The following is a 15,645-nucleotide window of genomic DNA, read 5'->3' as shown; positions in this document are numbered from 1 at the left end:
TTTTACCTCTCTTCTTCAACCAAGCCTGAATAATTTTCTCCTTCCCTCTGGACTTTTAAAGTAATTTTGAGGCTCTCTTCTGTATATGAGTACACATGAATGCCTATTGACTTCTACCATTGTCAACTCCTGGGTAAGCCAATCCCTAAAACTTAAATTGACTTTTAAACAACATATTTTTCAGGGTAAGGTGACGCCAAGGATATTATTTCCTATTGTTTCCCAGGTGAGCTCTTTTTACTTGCCTTCTCGGTTTTAATGCCCTTCTCCCCTCCAAACAGCATGCACCTGAGCTATATTTTGCAATGGCATAAAGGATTTAGAGTTTGATCTCAGGTAGTTAGCTAGTGAGAAAAAAAACCCTATTTCCCTGATTTTACAAAGTGACCATTAAACATATTTGTCTTTTACAAAGCAGTAAAACTAACTTACAAAAACAATGAAAAGAGAGCATAAATGTGGGAAGAGGAAAATAGGGTGAAACAATCAGCAAACAACATAAACAGAAGAAATCAGGATAACAACACCCAAAGTAGACAAATTGTATATTGTATTGTTTTTTCCAGATGACCTATCTTTTCCTGCCTTTACCCTCATTTTGTTTTTCCTTTGTAGTCTACAAGACTGTCAGAGGTAGGTCTATATAGTCTTGCCCATTTTTATAACATTTGCTGTTGGCAGAATGAGTTGCTGACGAGGGAGAAGCGACACTAAATGTTATTTTAAATAGCAAAACCTAAAAAAAGTTACACGGAAAGAATCCAAGGTGAAAAAAGACATCCTACTGCATCCTACATTGTATGCAGAACTAACATGGGGAGGTAAGAAAGAAAGGAAGGAAGGATATATGGGTTGTTGATCAGTTTAGCATCCATATCCTGTCTCCTCTTCCTTCTTTTGCTGTGGAAGGGGACTTCCTTTGGATCTGCTCCTACAAACTATTCCCAAAAAGCATAGAAGCACCAATATCAGCAACATAGCCCAACACCCTGCCCCACACCACCCCTCCCCCCCGCCAAAAAAAAGGTAATATTAGAGGATGGGTATTACAAATGCAAAGCTTAAGGACATAAACACAGCAAAAAGTTCAACACTGAAATTTTTTCAACTTCCAGTGATAAGTGGAAGGGGACTTGCAAAGCCAAACTCTACAAAATGTATTTTCTTTAAACATTCAAATTTGGATTTAGCTCTACAATAGAATTAATATTATCAAAGATGTTCACAAATAATAATGTGAAAGTGTTCTCTTACAGGCTGATTAACCACTATTCTTTCAGATAAAACTAGCAACAAAACTGTATAGAATTTGCACAAAATTAAGAAAGATGCTATCATTGTGCAAGTACAAATTTGTTCCAGTGTATAATATTCTGGTTCTTTGCTGGCCACCAGGATGGAAAAGTATGCAGGGAGATATATGTTCCTAAAGATCATTGAAATTCAAGGTCAAACCAGCACTTCCAGGCTTTTTTTAATCATTATTTTTAAAAAACCCAAAACTCTGATGTTACTAGAATTATGTTTCTCTCTACTTAAAGAAAACATGGAATACTTCACTGAAAACATTGAGAGGCTTTCCAGCATAGTAAATGGTGAGCGTATCATGGCTAAATCTGCCCACACAGCTCCATTACAGTAGTACATTTGATTTATTCTACTGACATACTTGTGATAAAACTGTCTGGAAGAAAAATGGGACTGATAATAATGAGTTAAACAAAACACGGTTTAAATCTTTTAACATAATTCTCTGCTGCAGTACACCTCTGTCCTGTTTACACACACATTCATGCTTGCTGAGTTGAAATGTTTATCACTTCCAGCTGGGATACATGACCCTCTGAAGCAGAAACTTTTTTCAGTCTAGCACACAGGAAAGTCTCCAGAAAAGAAAATACTAAGTCAGTGTGGTAGGTTGACCCTAGCTGGACACCAAGAGTCCACCAAAGCAGCTCGATCACTCCCCTCCTCAGCTTGAGCAGGGGAGAGAAATATTATGAAAGGGTCATGGGTTGAGATAAGCACAGGGAGAGATCATTCACCGGTCACAGGCAAAACCAACGCAACTTGGAAAAATTAGTTTAATTTATTACTAATCAAATCAGAGTAGTATAATGAAAAATTAATCCAAATCTTAAAAACACCCTACCCCTCTCTTCTTCCCAGACTTAACTTTATTCCTGATTTGCTCTCCCTCCTTCCCCTGAGCAGCACAGGGAATCAGGGAATGGGGGGCTGTGGTCAGTTCATCACACATTGTCTCTGCTGCTCCTTCCTCCTCATCGGGAGTACTCCTCACACTCTTTCCCTGCTCCAGCATGGAGACCCTCCCATGGAAGACAGTTCTACTTGAACTTCTCCAGCATGACTCCAGCCCATGGGCTGCAGTTCTTCACAAACTGCTCCAGAGTGGGTCCCTCACACAGGGTGCAGGCCTTCTGGAACAAACTGCTCCAGGGTGGATCCCCCACAGGGTCACAAATCTGGCCAGCAAACCCGCTCCAGCATGGGCTTCCCATGGGGTCACAGCCTTCTTCCTGCATCCATCTGCTCTGGTGCGGGTGGATCTCTCTGGACTGCAGTGGAACAGCTGCCTCAACATGGTCTGCACTAAGGACTGCAAGGTTTGTCCAGCACCCAGAGCACATCCAAGCCCTTCCTTCTTCACTGACCTTGGTGTCTGGAGATTTGTTTTTCTCAGATATTCTCACTCCTCCCTCCAGCTGTGATCATGCAGGGTTTTTTCCCCCTTCTTAAATATCTTATCCCAGAGCAGCTATGACCACTGCTGATGGGCTCAGCTTTGGCCAGTGGTGAGTCCATATTGGAGCCAACTGGCACTGGGAAGCATCTAGAAGCTTCTCACAGAAGCCCCCCCTGTAGGCCTCTGCTACCAAGACTTTGCAACACAAACGCAAAACAATCAGCTTTGTTGCAAACAAGAAGAGTAGCAACAGCAGATAAATGCTAGGATTCCCTGAAAAGCACAGGGGGGAAAAGAGTGCCTCTATGTGAAAAGCTTAAACTACATCACATTAAATGCATACTAAACATTTTTCTTGGTTTCTAGCAAAGAACCACCAAATACTAAGAACACAATCAGCACCTCTAGCTACCAACAGCATCACCAAAGAATGCCATTACTCCTGCAATGTTGAGTCTTGCTGGCAGGCAGGTAAGCGACTCAATCATTCAGAGAAGTTACAGTGCAACCACTAAAAAATGAGAGAAACCATACTTCTTAAGTCCTGTTCCTCACTGCTCAACATTTAATTAAAAGCAGGCACAGAGCACACAGATGGGACAGTTGGTTTGAAAAACAAACACATGCAGCATATCCAAGAGCTCTGTATGCCTACGGGAATGTTTCTTCCCATGTTGATGCAGTGATACACGTACAAGTGGTGAATGTGGAAGTTATTCATATGTTTGTTAGCAGTGAGGTACAATAGAAACTCATCGTCTAGCAGATGTGTGAGACAATAATAATCTCTCCTGCAATCCCAGCCAAGAATCCAAAGGAAATCAACTGGAAAACATCAACATCAACCATCCGGCAATTCATTTACCATAAAGAAGTCATCAGCAAATGCAAATGTCACTTATCTTTCTTCTTCTGTTTAATTAACAAAGAAGCCTTAATTACTTTCAAGCCATAGATGTTCTTACCAGTTCAGCTGCTCACTGCAAAGACAAAACCATCACAAGGAGAGAGTAGGAACTGAGGATCCTGTTTCTTTATTCATAGTTCTCTTTTCAGAACTTGTTCTATTTCAGACTGCTCTCACTGATTTAAAAAATGCCAAATAATCATCACAAGCATATCAAGTGTTATCAAATGTCAAGCACTATGTAGGTGGTGTAACCACCTCTTTTTTCAAACTATGGCAAGAAGGAGTGTTTCCACCTGCTGCTCAAAAGACAATGATAAATTGAATAAAAATTCCTTCTACATCTACATGAGAAGACAACACAGAAAAATTAAATGTACTCAGTCTCTCACTCCAAGACAAACTAAGACCACAGCAGGGCATCATTTTCAGATCTGTGAGGAGCAGCAGCTCTGTGCGCTACTTGATAAATATCCTCAGCTGCAGGAAAGAGAGGGCAAGAGAGATGAAGTCACAGGTTTTGTCAGAATCAGGCGATGGAACTGCACCCAGGCATATCTCAGCTAAGGGGAGATGCTTGATTAACAGTTAGCAGCTGTGAGTCTTTCTTCTAACTCAGGTGAAGTCTAACTTCACCTGATCCACTTACCACCTCACCAAACACTCACTAAAACAAACAGTCTGACACTAAAGGCCATGGTAAAACCAGTCCCATAGGGCTTGGCTGAACCAGACTGAAATATGTCTGTAATCAACTAGGACAAGTAAGGCAGGACAGCAATTAATGATCAGAAATTACCATGTCTGAGGTGGGCGCAAGCAACTGAGGAGAGGACTAAACTTTAGCTCTCAACATATAAAACCTGGCATATGAAATTGAAGCTCAGGAGCAAGGATTTCAGTAAATTATTCAATTGATTATGGGGAAAAGAGGATGAGGCTACACAGCTGGTGAATAACATCCAATAGCTATGTTTAAACAAAGAAGGAGAATGATGAGGTAATCGAATTTTGGAAAATACAGATCTATATCCTATGTAGTAACCTTAGGCTCTCACAATAAATTCAAGGAAAGAAAAATCAGAAATGTGAAGATAAATGGAATATGACATATATACATTGTGGGTAAGCAGATTGTGTCAAACTAATCTGACATCCACCTTCAATAAAATATTTTTTAAGACAAAAATAAAGGAAAAAAATAACCTTCTGGAAACTTAATTTAAAAAGAAAAAAATAAAAAATAAACAGGAAACTTTTATAATATCCCTAGGGAAATTGTTAGCCAAAATTAAAAGGATAGGAATTAAAACAAGAGAGAACTGGCTAGCAGATAAGATAAGAATAGATTTGTCTGAATTAACTCCTAGGCCTGGGAAAGGCTAGATTGTAGATTTTGTCCAAGATGGGTTTGGGGACTAATTTTATTTGATATTTTAATTATTTTTCTCAGCAAAGAAAGTACAATAGGAAGTACTCCAATTAAATGTTCGACTCATTCAAAGTTACTACAGAGTATTAATTAGGAGCACGACTGGAGATGCATAAAGGAGATGTGGATGACCTTGAAGATGAAGGCACAGTCCTAGAATGAAATCACATGGAAGACAGTTTCAGGGACCTGTAAGAACCATTGCTTCTATAAACTGGGACTCATGAGTTGGAAACATGAAAGAAAAATGTGGAAGTGTGGAGAAGGGGTTGACAACATATAGTTGTGAGCTAGAGCTGCTTAAGCAATGGCGAAGGCCAGCAGATACTCAGATACTGATCAGTCATTCCACTGGCCAGGAATACGTCTATATTGGCAATTAGAAGACTGGTTTTCAACCATCACACAAATAAGTTTCTAGAACAGACTTAGCTAGGCACAAAGATTGCAAACAATCTGTTTCAAAATGGAATAGGATAATCTTTGAATTTTTCCTCAGCTGACTTATCACGAAATTTCTAATAATCTTTCTCTGGCCAAAGATTGTTTAGAATAGAAAAAAGTACTTTTATTTGAAGGCCTTAAAGAATTCTATGTCTCCAAACACCTCTTGATGTTTACCCAGACATGGCCCTTCATGATGGAAACCCCAGAGCAGAAACTCCAGCATCCTCTTGTATCACAACTTCACTAAACTTACTAGGTGTATCCCCAAAACTTCATCTTCCAGACCCTCCTCACTTGTACTAGAAATTTTTTCAATGCAAATGGCCATTGTGGGCAGTTAATGAATCTTCCATAGTCTTCCATTGCTTTTCTTCTTCCTGATCATAGTTATTGTGTTCTTTGTAACCTAGAGAAAAATCTAAAGGGCTGTAGAAATTGTGTGGGCTCTGTCACGTATATAAACGGGTGGGTACCCGTTCCATGCTGTTCTCAGGGGATAACATGAGCCAAAGAACTGAAAAGACTTACCCTCGCAGAAGAAGACATACAAGTTTTTCACAGCTGAACTAGTGAACCCAGAACCCTTCATCTCTGTGGTGAAACTTGGATGCCTTCTCTAACAGAGATTGTGAGAATGTCTTTTGAAAGCTATTCAATAAATTCCTTTGGATCAAGTGTTACTTTTTGAAAGACATTTCTTGCAGTTTTTCAGAAAGGAAAAGGATACAGAAGGAATGCTTACAGACCTATTTTTTTCAACTTCATTACAGAAGAGTAAATATACTGTTGAAAACCTGAAATATATTAGGTTGCATAAAACCAAAAGAAATAAGCATATGCATGCTACCTGCCAGGCTGAACTGTTTAAGTGAAGTTATGAGTGATGGTCTCTGAGGGAGTGTTTTTAGAGCTCATTATACTGATATTTATCTTCTCCAGGCAATGCTGGAATGGTTCACCTACCACTCCCTGTTTTTCAGTAAGTCTGAAGGCATGAAGACCACCAAAGCTTTATTCCTTTCTGAGAGTTGTCTCAGACTTTGGTATTATTTGCACCAGGGATTTTGGAAATACTTGTTATCTTCTCTTGGAAGTTTACTTTTCTCTTGATAGTAGCATTGGCTAGAAGAATATGATAACTGTAAGCTTATCATAATTAACTGATCAGTCTGGGGAATTTGCACAACAATGAAAAATGCAGCTTTCCATACACCTGGCTTAAATTTATTACCCAAATGTAATATCTCATTTCCAGATAAACCATACAGCGGATTATGGAAACTCTCTGTAATAGGGAGTGGAAGAATATCCTACATGCTGAAGATCAGATGTGTTGTGTTTTATTGGTGGTTTCTAGAACATTTGGGAATTACTGAAAATATTGAATACATTCTTTCCTAGTGGACAGTCTGGACCTCCTGCAATCCTTTACAGTTGTGGATCCTATTTTTTTTCAAGCTAAAATTCACAAAACTATTCTCAGAAGTGAGTTGATGGTTGATGCCCACTTTATTGCTGTTTTGCATAACCTGTCTGAAATCACTGGACAATACTAGTGTTTAAAAATGCTGTCAGTTGCTCTGATGTCAGGATATCAGTCTTTTATGAACTAGGCCAAGACCATCTTAAGCCCACTGCTTGAGTGCCACTGTATCTACAGCATCTAACTACTGCAGATTAAAAACTGCAGCAGAAAGGACAGGAAGTGAGAGTCCTCTTTCCCTTTAAAGTGCCAGAGAACTACAAACAAGAAAATGATCAGTTTGTTGCAGTGGAGCTGTTAATGAACATCAGAGCTGGTGTCGGCAAGAAACTGGGGTAGCACAACTGTTGGGGCTCATAAACTATGTGCATTTGTGATATAAATTTTTTCTTAGTCATAAACATTCTTTGCCAGGATCTTTAAGCATCGGTATTAATGAAACCTTGTGCTCTACTGAAAAGACAGAGGCTTCTAGCTATTTTAACCTGTGTAGCTGTATTATGTATGTATGTATTTGTGTAGTATTTGTGCTATGCTGGTGATAGATAAACCCAGGATGGGAAGGAATTTCCAGACTCAGCATGTCCAATCCTCTGCTTGTTAAGGCTTTGGACAGCCCTATTGATACATTGGATACATGGAAGACTCCATGGAAGATTCATTAACTGCCCACAATGGCCATTTGCATTGAAAAAAATTCTAGTACAAGTGAGGAGGGTCTGGAAGATGAAGTTTTGGGGATACACCTAGTAAGTTTAGTGAAGTTGTGATACAAGAGGATGCTGGAGTTTCTGCTCTGGGGTTTCCATCATGAAGGGCCATGTCTGGGTAAACATCAAGAGGTGTTTGGAGACATAGAATTCTTTAAGGCCTTCAAATAAAAGTACTTTTTTCTATTCTAAACAATCTTTGGCCAGAGAAAGATTATTAGAAATTTCGTGATAAGTCAGCTGAGGAAAAATTCAAAGACCATGAGACAAGAATGGTCCAGCTCGAGTAACAAGTGAAGATCTAATTTCCATCTAGGAAAAGTGGACTGAAAGGTCCTACTTTACTTCATTATTCAACTATTTCCTGCGCATGTCATAGTAGCAAATAAAAAAACAAATCAGTTTTTTGCATGCTTACATCCTACTAGTACAAGCCTCAACATATGAAAAATGGCTGCTACACACTGAGCTTATTCATGAGGAGTTTTAATGATCACATTTGATTTCTAGAATGAAAACTGTCTCTAGGTAACTTCTGCATTAAGAAAGCATATTTTTAAGAGAAGGTGGGTAGATTGCAACCACAGATGAGAAATGTCCATTGAAACCCACCATATTCTCTACCACTTCAAGCTGAAAGCCAAAGAAATTTGGTTCTCTTTTTTATCTTCATTGAGGTTCTCTATGGATTTAGGCAAGAGACTAAGGCACCATGGACCCCAAGTGAAGATTCTTATTAATCTCCAATTAATTGAGTGTTCATGTTGGCTCAATTAATGGAATCTGTGTAAGTTTTTAACTATTACACAGTGCCAGTCCATTTTTTTCCCCACAGTTGGTGCTCACAGTGTTCACTCTAATGCTGAAGTAAATCCAAATGTATTTGCAGGCAGTAACTGTGGTTACTAACTGTACAGTGGTTTACAGCTTTCATGCTGATTTAACCAACAGTGTAAAAGATAGTGAAACACTAAATTTATTATCAATTCAAAACCACCTTCCTCTTTTTGCCTAGGAAATTTTCAAGTTCTTCTGAAATCCTTTGAACTAACTTCAAATAACAGCTAGCTCAAATTCTTATTGCTGTATTATTGTGACTTGAATCTACTAGTACCAGTAACTTCAGTCTCTAGAAAACCAAACGTTAGAAAAACACAAATAAAATTAACTGCATTTAGTAATTCAGAAATTATTAAATCTCTGTAGGATATTTTGGCTTTTATATTTTTTTTTGGTGGTCTGGATGTTTTGTAACTTATTTTGAGACTAGCTAGAAGGTATACTATCAGGTTAGGCTGTAACAACTGACTCCTTGGTGTAGCAGGAAATTCATTCAGGAATCCTTTCCATATGTTAAAATCTGGAAAGAAAATTAGCATACAGCTGTCATAACATCAGACTTCCTAGACAGGATTCTTAAACACAGAATTACTAGAAGCCTGTCACTAACTGGAGTAATTGTTACCAAACAAGACATGCAATTACAGACCAGCCAAGAAAATTCCTCTCATGGCCCCTTTCATCCATATGTTTTGACTTCAGGGAGCAAACTATGAAACATCAGAAAGTGCTTTACATGCTTCCCAATGTACAATGCAACCTGGCTGCTTCTATTTGCATATGTGATACTGCCTAGACAAAGAGAAATTCCTGCTTCTGGCTAGGATCTGAAACGATCAAACAGGACAAGTCTTTCTCCTTTGTTTCCACCCTTCAGCGAGGAAAGTGAAACTTCTTTTAACATTCCACATTTTCAAGTATAGAAAAAGGCAGCATGTTCACGCAAATATTCTTGTATCGTACAGCTTTCTTAAGACATTTTGGGTGACATGCTGAACAGTGGCATCACTCCAATCAACCACCTACTTGTACAAGTTTGACTTTCTATAGGCTGCTTTATGCGCTCTTATATTTCTTTTTTTCTTTCCAAATATCTACAGCAACATCCATTTTGATGCTGGAGCATAGTCCTTTAGATTCTTTTGTCCATTAACAGCTCACGGTGAGGCAAAGTCATTTGACTCATTAGCTAATTCGACAATCAATAGGAGATACAAATTAGCAACACAATAGGAAATAGCTGCCAGCACTTCTGTAGCAATGCCTGATTAGCCCCTGCATCTCAGTGGTTTGTTTCTATACGGTTATTTAACATTCTAAACTTTCTCTGCCCAAGTATCTGCCAGTTGGGCAGCTGTTCAGTTTTTTAGGTTTGAAGTTTAACACTTCACACCGGCTTCTCAGACTATTACCTAAATGTGTTTTTTTCCTAAGTGCCTAACAAATGCCTTCTTCCATACAGTCTCACTGGAGGCCAATGTTAGCCACAGCTAATGCATCGCCCTTCCATTCCAGTTCAACAGCTGGAGATGTGTGCCTGCAGTACGGAGGAGGAAGACACAGCAGAGCTCAAGCTGGGTCCTCTACACCACCATCCTCTCTAAGTCAGCAAAGGCTGCAAACCACTGCTGCCATTAGTTCTTCCAGGCTACAGCTGCTGGACATGCAGGGTTGCTGTCAGCTGTCCTCCTTGTTTTTGCTGCTCCTGCAGGATTGCTCACATGGGAGGCTTTGGCTGGCCTCAGAGGTCACTTGCACTGAGGAGAGCTGGAAAGCAAATGGAGTTAGACCTGCTCAGGTTCCAAGTATAACACCTCAGCAGTACATTTTCTTCTCCATCTCAGATTTATAGGCACAAAAGTAATGAAAACAGAAAGGAAAGAGGAGAGGAAAAGTTACTTACTTAATAGTTTAGCAAGAGTTTGTGGCTAGCTTAGACAGTTTTTATCATTACTCAACCTACCTTACCTCTGTGAAACACAGAACATCTGCTGTTTGATGTGTTTTAAATCATGCCTACGGCACTAGTCTATATGTGGACGTCTCTAACTTTATCATAATTAATAAACCTCCCTGCTATCCATATTGTCACTCTACAGAATTCAGTAGGAAGGGCAATATGATGATTTATGCCTACATATCACTGAGCCAGAAGGTGTAGCTATACAGGGTTTAATGAATTTTACACCAGGAAAAAAAAAACCCCAACAATTTGGCCCACTGACTTCACAGGGATTAAATTATAGCAGCATTTAGCAAAGCAGAACAGAATGCTCTATCAGTAGGAAAGAACAACAAAGAGCATTTTATTGCATAAGCAATTTTTAAATTTGGTGCACACACAACTAGCAGAAAGCCAATGGGACAGTTTGTCAAGTGACAGCGAGAGCTCATTAAACTGCCACACTTGGGAAACACTTGTATTGCAAAATATGCAGTAGGCAACAAGTGCTCCAATGGATCCAGCTTTTGAAGAGACAAATACTTTCTCTGAATTGATCCCTACACTGCTACAGTCCCAGGAATTGTCACAGCTCAGACCTAGTCTCTTCCCAGCGATCCAAGAGTGCTGGATGAAGACACTGGTGTTCACAGTGCACAAACAGCTTGGAGCAGGAGCCAACCCACCACTACTGTCCAAGACTGCAGTCAACACACAGCCTGCCCCTTCTTGCACTTGCTCTGACGAGCATGTCCTATCACATCTTTGTGGTTTCCCACTGAATTGGGTAATAAGTAAGGAAAAGAAAACCCAGCAGAGTCATCTATCTTCAGGCAGATAAGCAGTCATGCTGCATAGACAACTACATGTCTGTGTTACAGAGAGACTTTCCCAGTATGTTGCCTTACACCACACAAAACCATCATATGCCTGGTATTAGATCCACCAGGCAAGAGGGAGCAATGTATGCAGATCTGCACAACTAACAGAGATCAGGGCCCATTATCTAACAGGACTGTGGGTATCCTTGGGACTTGAGAAGCTAAGAAGTAATATTCAGCTCTTCTGAACTCAAAGGAAAATTCAAAGGAATTTTCTGTGAAAGAATAAAACCAGATTTCTTTAATACTCACACACAAAGCACAAGGAAGGAGATCTCCTACAGCACAACATAGAGAATTTATATATTGAAACAGCATCTAGGCAAAAAAACAAGACCTGATTTGGGCAGAAGTAAAAGTAGAAGTAATTTTAGAAATGCTTTTCAGTTTAAGTTTTAGTTTTACTTTAGTTTACAAAATGCTTTCAGCAATACATTAAAGACATTTACAAAAAACTATGGGCAAACAGCAAGAAGCAGAGTGAACTCAGCCAGTGGTCCAGGCACAGCCCCCAGCTGTGGGAGCTAGAGGCTGCCTTAGTGACAACATCTTCCAATTTTATTGCTTTTCTTGAGAAGGACACGAAGGTCTTTCTGATATTCAGGGTAGGTTGGGGCTGAAAGAGGATGTACAGGGTGCTATGTGGAAAGGTGTGCACAGTGACATGCAGAGAGACAGCTGGCAGCAGAGCCAACCTCTGTCTTCCTTTTCCTCCCTCAACTCGGTGGTATCTGACAAAGTTGAATGGAGCAAAGTTTTCTGGAGAAGCAGTGAGTTGTAATTACACTTTACAGAGGCATCTAGAAGACCTAGGAAAGTGCATTTGAAACAGGAAGTACCTTGGAATCCAATCCAAATCAGTTGTTATTATTAAGGTCATTTTTTTTAGTAATTCAGTCATATAAAAATTAAACTTGTGGCCAAGTGATGTGCTTTGCCCCTGTGGGTGCTTGCTAAGATTAAAATCAGATGCTGCACATGTCTTGGTGAACAGAAGAGCCACTTTCCATGTGAGGATTCAAGCCACTGATCCTCCTCCTGAAGCACTGATATTTTGCAAAAATATCTCAATGTTTAGCAGATCAGGAGCTAAAATGTAATTGCTCCTCTCCAGCACACAGCCCAGCCATTTGTCAAAAAGCACGAAGCCTGACTCTCTCCCTCCCTGACTCCAGCCCCTTATACAGCACAAAATAGCTTCAGCAGGAGTGACTCAAACCAGCATGTCCCAGACTACACTGCTGCCCAGGCATTAGTGCAAGAGGAAGGAAAGCAGAGGGCAAAACACTTGCTCCAAAGTGCCTAGAGCAGTGTTCTCTGGACAGCTCAACTGAAAGAGAACTTTCTACCTCTGAGAGTAGCTCTCCTAGCAACCAGCTCTCCCTTGGTACCTGCCTGCTCCCCGCTCCTCCTCCTCCTCCTCCTCCTTACCTGGCTCTGGCCCTTGTCAGAACTCTGCACCCATCAGTTCAACTCCCTGAGTGTGCAGGGGCTAGGGAGAAAGATTTCTCCTTGATTAGCTGCAGGGGCTGCAGCAAGTGCTGCTGCCAGCTCAGGGCTGGGAGGAGTGCTATGGGGCTAGAGGAAGAGGAGGAGGAGCAAACCTCCTCGTCAGCTGCACCCCAGGCTTCTTCACTGGTCCTGGGACTACGCTTCCAGAAAGACGGGCCAGACAGGAACCCAGACCCTGCACAGAAGGTAAGCAACCTACCCTTCAGGTGAGGAATACAACACAGAGCAGAGGAACAATATGCCCATTTATTTTTTACTTTTTAATTTTTTTCTTTCCTTTTCTTCTTTTTTTTTTTTTTTTAGTGGTTCCTTTCCCATTTAACTTTCTAATCCTCATAGATAAAAGTGTTTCATCATGGAAACTTGTTAAAGCATTTCCAACCTGCCATCCCCCACCTTTTTTTTTTTGCTTTTTAATCACAGAGTTCTATTTACAAATTAGAGTTGATTTTAACAGTGTCAGCTAACCAAAAACAACAGCTTTTTTTGGCAAAACCACACTTGCTGAAGAAAAAGAAAAATTGCTCAACTCTGACAGTAACTAACATTCTGCAATCATTTTCACACCTACTAATGCTACCTCCTGCCTCTTACCATAGATATGGTATATCTATAGATATACCATAGACCCACACAGCATTGCCCTAAATATAGTTTTCAATTCTTGTGCCTTCTCGGTTGTTTTTTTTCCTCAAATATCCATGCCATCCTAAAATGAGGCACTTTTTTTTTTTTTTGCTCCACAGCTGTAAGAACTTAATTCCAACTTCCTCATTTTTTAATTCTACATAAATATTTCTTTAAGTTTCTAGGCACTGGGGCTTGGAGCAAATTTAGTTACTCCACATTTATGAGTGCATTTTTTACAAGTATTCAAGTATTTAATCTCATTTCTTTTCCAGGATAAGCTTATTACTCACCAAGCAGCTAAGCAGCAGGAACATAGTGGTGCCATGTGGGAGATCAAATGATACAACCACAGCAGTTCCAAAATACAGCTACAAGGGTATAACAACCTCTTGGAGAAAATTAATCACTCTTACCAAAAATTCCCTGGGAATAATTTTCAGGAGTGGCAGAATTAGTGGCTTTGGAGAAAGTCAATCACTTCCCTTATGTACAGTAAAAGCTGCCATGGTTTGCCACGAGGTATAATTTGGTATCCTCAATAGAGCAGAATACATAGGAAAAGGCATTAATCAGAGTTATGACAAATAGTTACAAAACTGTAAACAAATGTGCACAAACTATTACTGTCCAAGTTATATGAAGCCAGTAATTTTAAGTAAATTCTGTTTTGCTTTTGAATGGTGGTCATCACCAACCACTAGGCAGGTCATTGCTGTGTGATTCAGTGCTGAAAATTTCCATTTTCTAAGCACTTTGTTAATTTTAGCTCATTAATCCTCATAGCACTCTAGAAAGACAGGGTTAATTTCTAAAAATTGGGAGGCAACAGCAGAAGCATTGAGGTTTTTTAACTCCTGATAAGTACCTTCAGCCAAATTGACCTTGATGTTTTTAAAAAGGTCCCCTCTTCCAGCACTAACTGACTTAAAAAGGTGCTACTTCAGAAGAACAGACTCAATATGGACAAGCAAATGTTAGAAATTATTATTGAAAACTGTGGTCTTAAGAGTGACTCACTCAACTCTACCCAAGCAGAGAGAACAGTATTAAACAGGACAACCAGGAGACAAGTTTAGGAAAAGCATGGTTTAGGAGAGCTAACAGAGGTTTAGGAAAGCCATGTCCTGCTTGAACAACATGACTTCCTTTTCTGACAAGGTGACCCAACGAGTGGATGAGGGAAAGGCTGTGGACATAGCCAACCTGGTTTCAGTAAAGCCTTTGATATGGTCTCCCACAGAATTCTCCTGGAGGAACTGCCAGCCCATGGCTTGGACAAGTGCACTCTTCACTGGGTAGATGGCTGGAAAGCTGGGCCCAGACAGTGGCGGTGAATGGAGTTACATCCAGTTGTAGGCCAGTCACAGGTGGTGTTACTGTGGGCTCAGTGCTGGGGCCAGTCCTGTTTAATATATTATCGGTGATCTGGACAAGGGGATGAAATGCCCCTCAGTCAATTTTCAGGGGACACCAAATTGGGTTGGAGTGTTGATCTGCTGGAGGGCAGGAAGACTCTGCAGGGGGATCTCTGGATCAGGGGACTGAGGCCAGTGGTACGAGTTCCAACAAGGCCAAGTGCCAGGTTCTTGGGTCACAACAACCCCAGGCAGCACTACAGCCTGGGGAAGAGTGTCTGGAAAGTGGCCCAGGGAAAAAGGACCTGGGAGTGCTGGTCAACAGCAGCTGAGCATGAGGCAGCTGTGCCCAGGTGGCCAAGAAGGCCAATGGCATCCTGGCCTGGATCAGCAATAGTGTGGCCAGCAGGAGCAGGGCAGGGATTGTCCCCCTGCACTCGGCACTGGTGAGGCTGCACCTCGAGTGCTGTGTCCAGTTCTGGGCCCCTCACTACAAGAAAAACATTTAGAGGCTGGAGCGTGTCCAGAGAAGGACAACAGAGCTGGGGAAGGGTCTGGAGAGTGAGTCATATGAGGAATGGCGGAGGGAGCTGGGGGTGTTTAGTCTGGAGAAAAGGAGGCCCAGAGAAGACTTTGTTGTTCTCTACAACTCCCTGAAAGGAGGGTGTAGCCAGATAGGGGTTGTCCTCTTCTTCCAGAGAGCAAGTAACAGGACAAGAGGAAATGGCCTCAAGCTGCTTGAGGGAATGTTCAGGTTGGACATCAGGAAGTATTTCTCCACTGAAAAGGCAATTGATTA

The 15,645-nt window shown here is 40.7% G+C and overlaps 1 protein-coding gene across 4 annotated transcripts in view; it reads right to left on the bottom strand.

Moving 5' to 3' along the window:
- Positions 1-15,645, bottom strand: part of TIAM2 (TIAM Rac1 associated GEF 2) — a 90,783-nt gene that overhangs the window by 33,791 nt on the left and 41,347 nt on the right. The window contains exon 1 of one of the 4 annotated variants that reach the window (XM_068184658.1): positions 12,781-12,928. The exons of the other annotated variants lie outside the window; for them this stretch is intronic. The gene's annotated coding sequence lies outside the window, so the exon portion shown is untranslated. Of the gene's footprint in view, positions 1-12,780; positions 12,929-15,645 lie in introns of those variants that run through there. 4 annotated transcript variants of the gene reach the window in all.

This window comes from Anomalospiza imberbis, chromosome 3 (genome assembly GCF_031753505.1).
Source record: "Anomalospiza imberbis isolate Cuckoo-Finch-1a 21T00152 chromosome 3, ASM3175350v1, whole genome shotgun sequence".
NCBI classification, from domain to species: Eukaryota; Metazoa; Chordata; class Aves; order Passeriformes; family Viduidae; genus Anomalospiza; species Anomalospiza imberbis.
The sequence above is the reverse complement of the archived record's forward strand: the minus strand, read 5'-3'. Positions and strand labels throughout refer to the sequence as shown.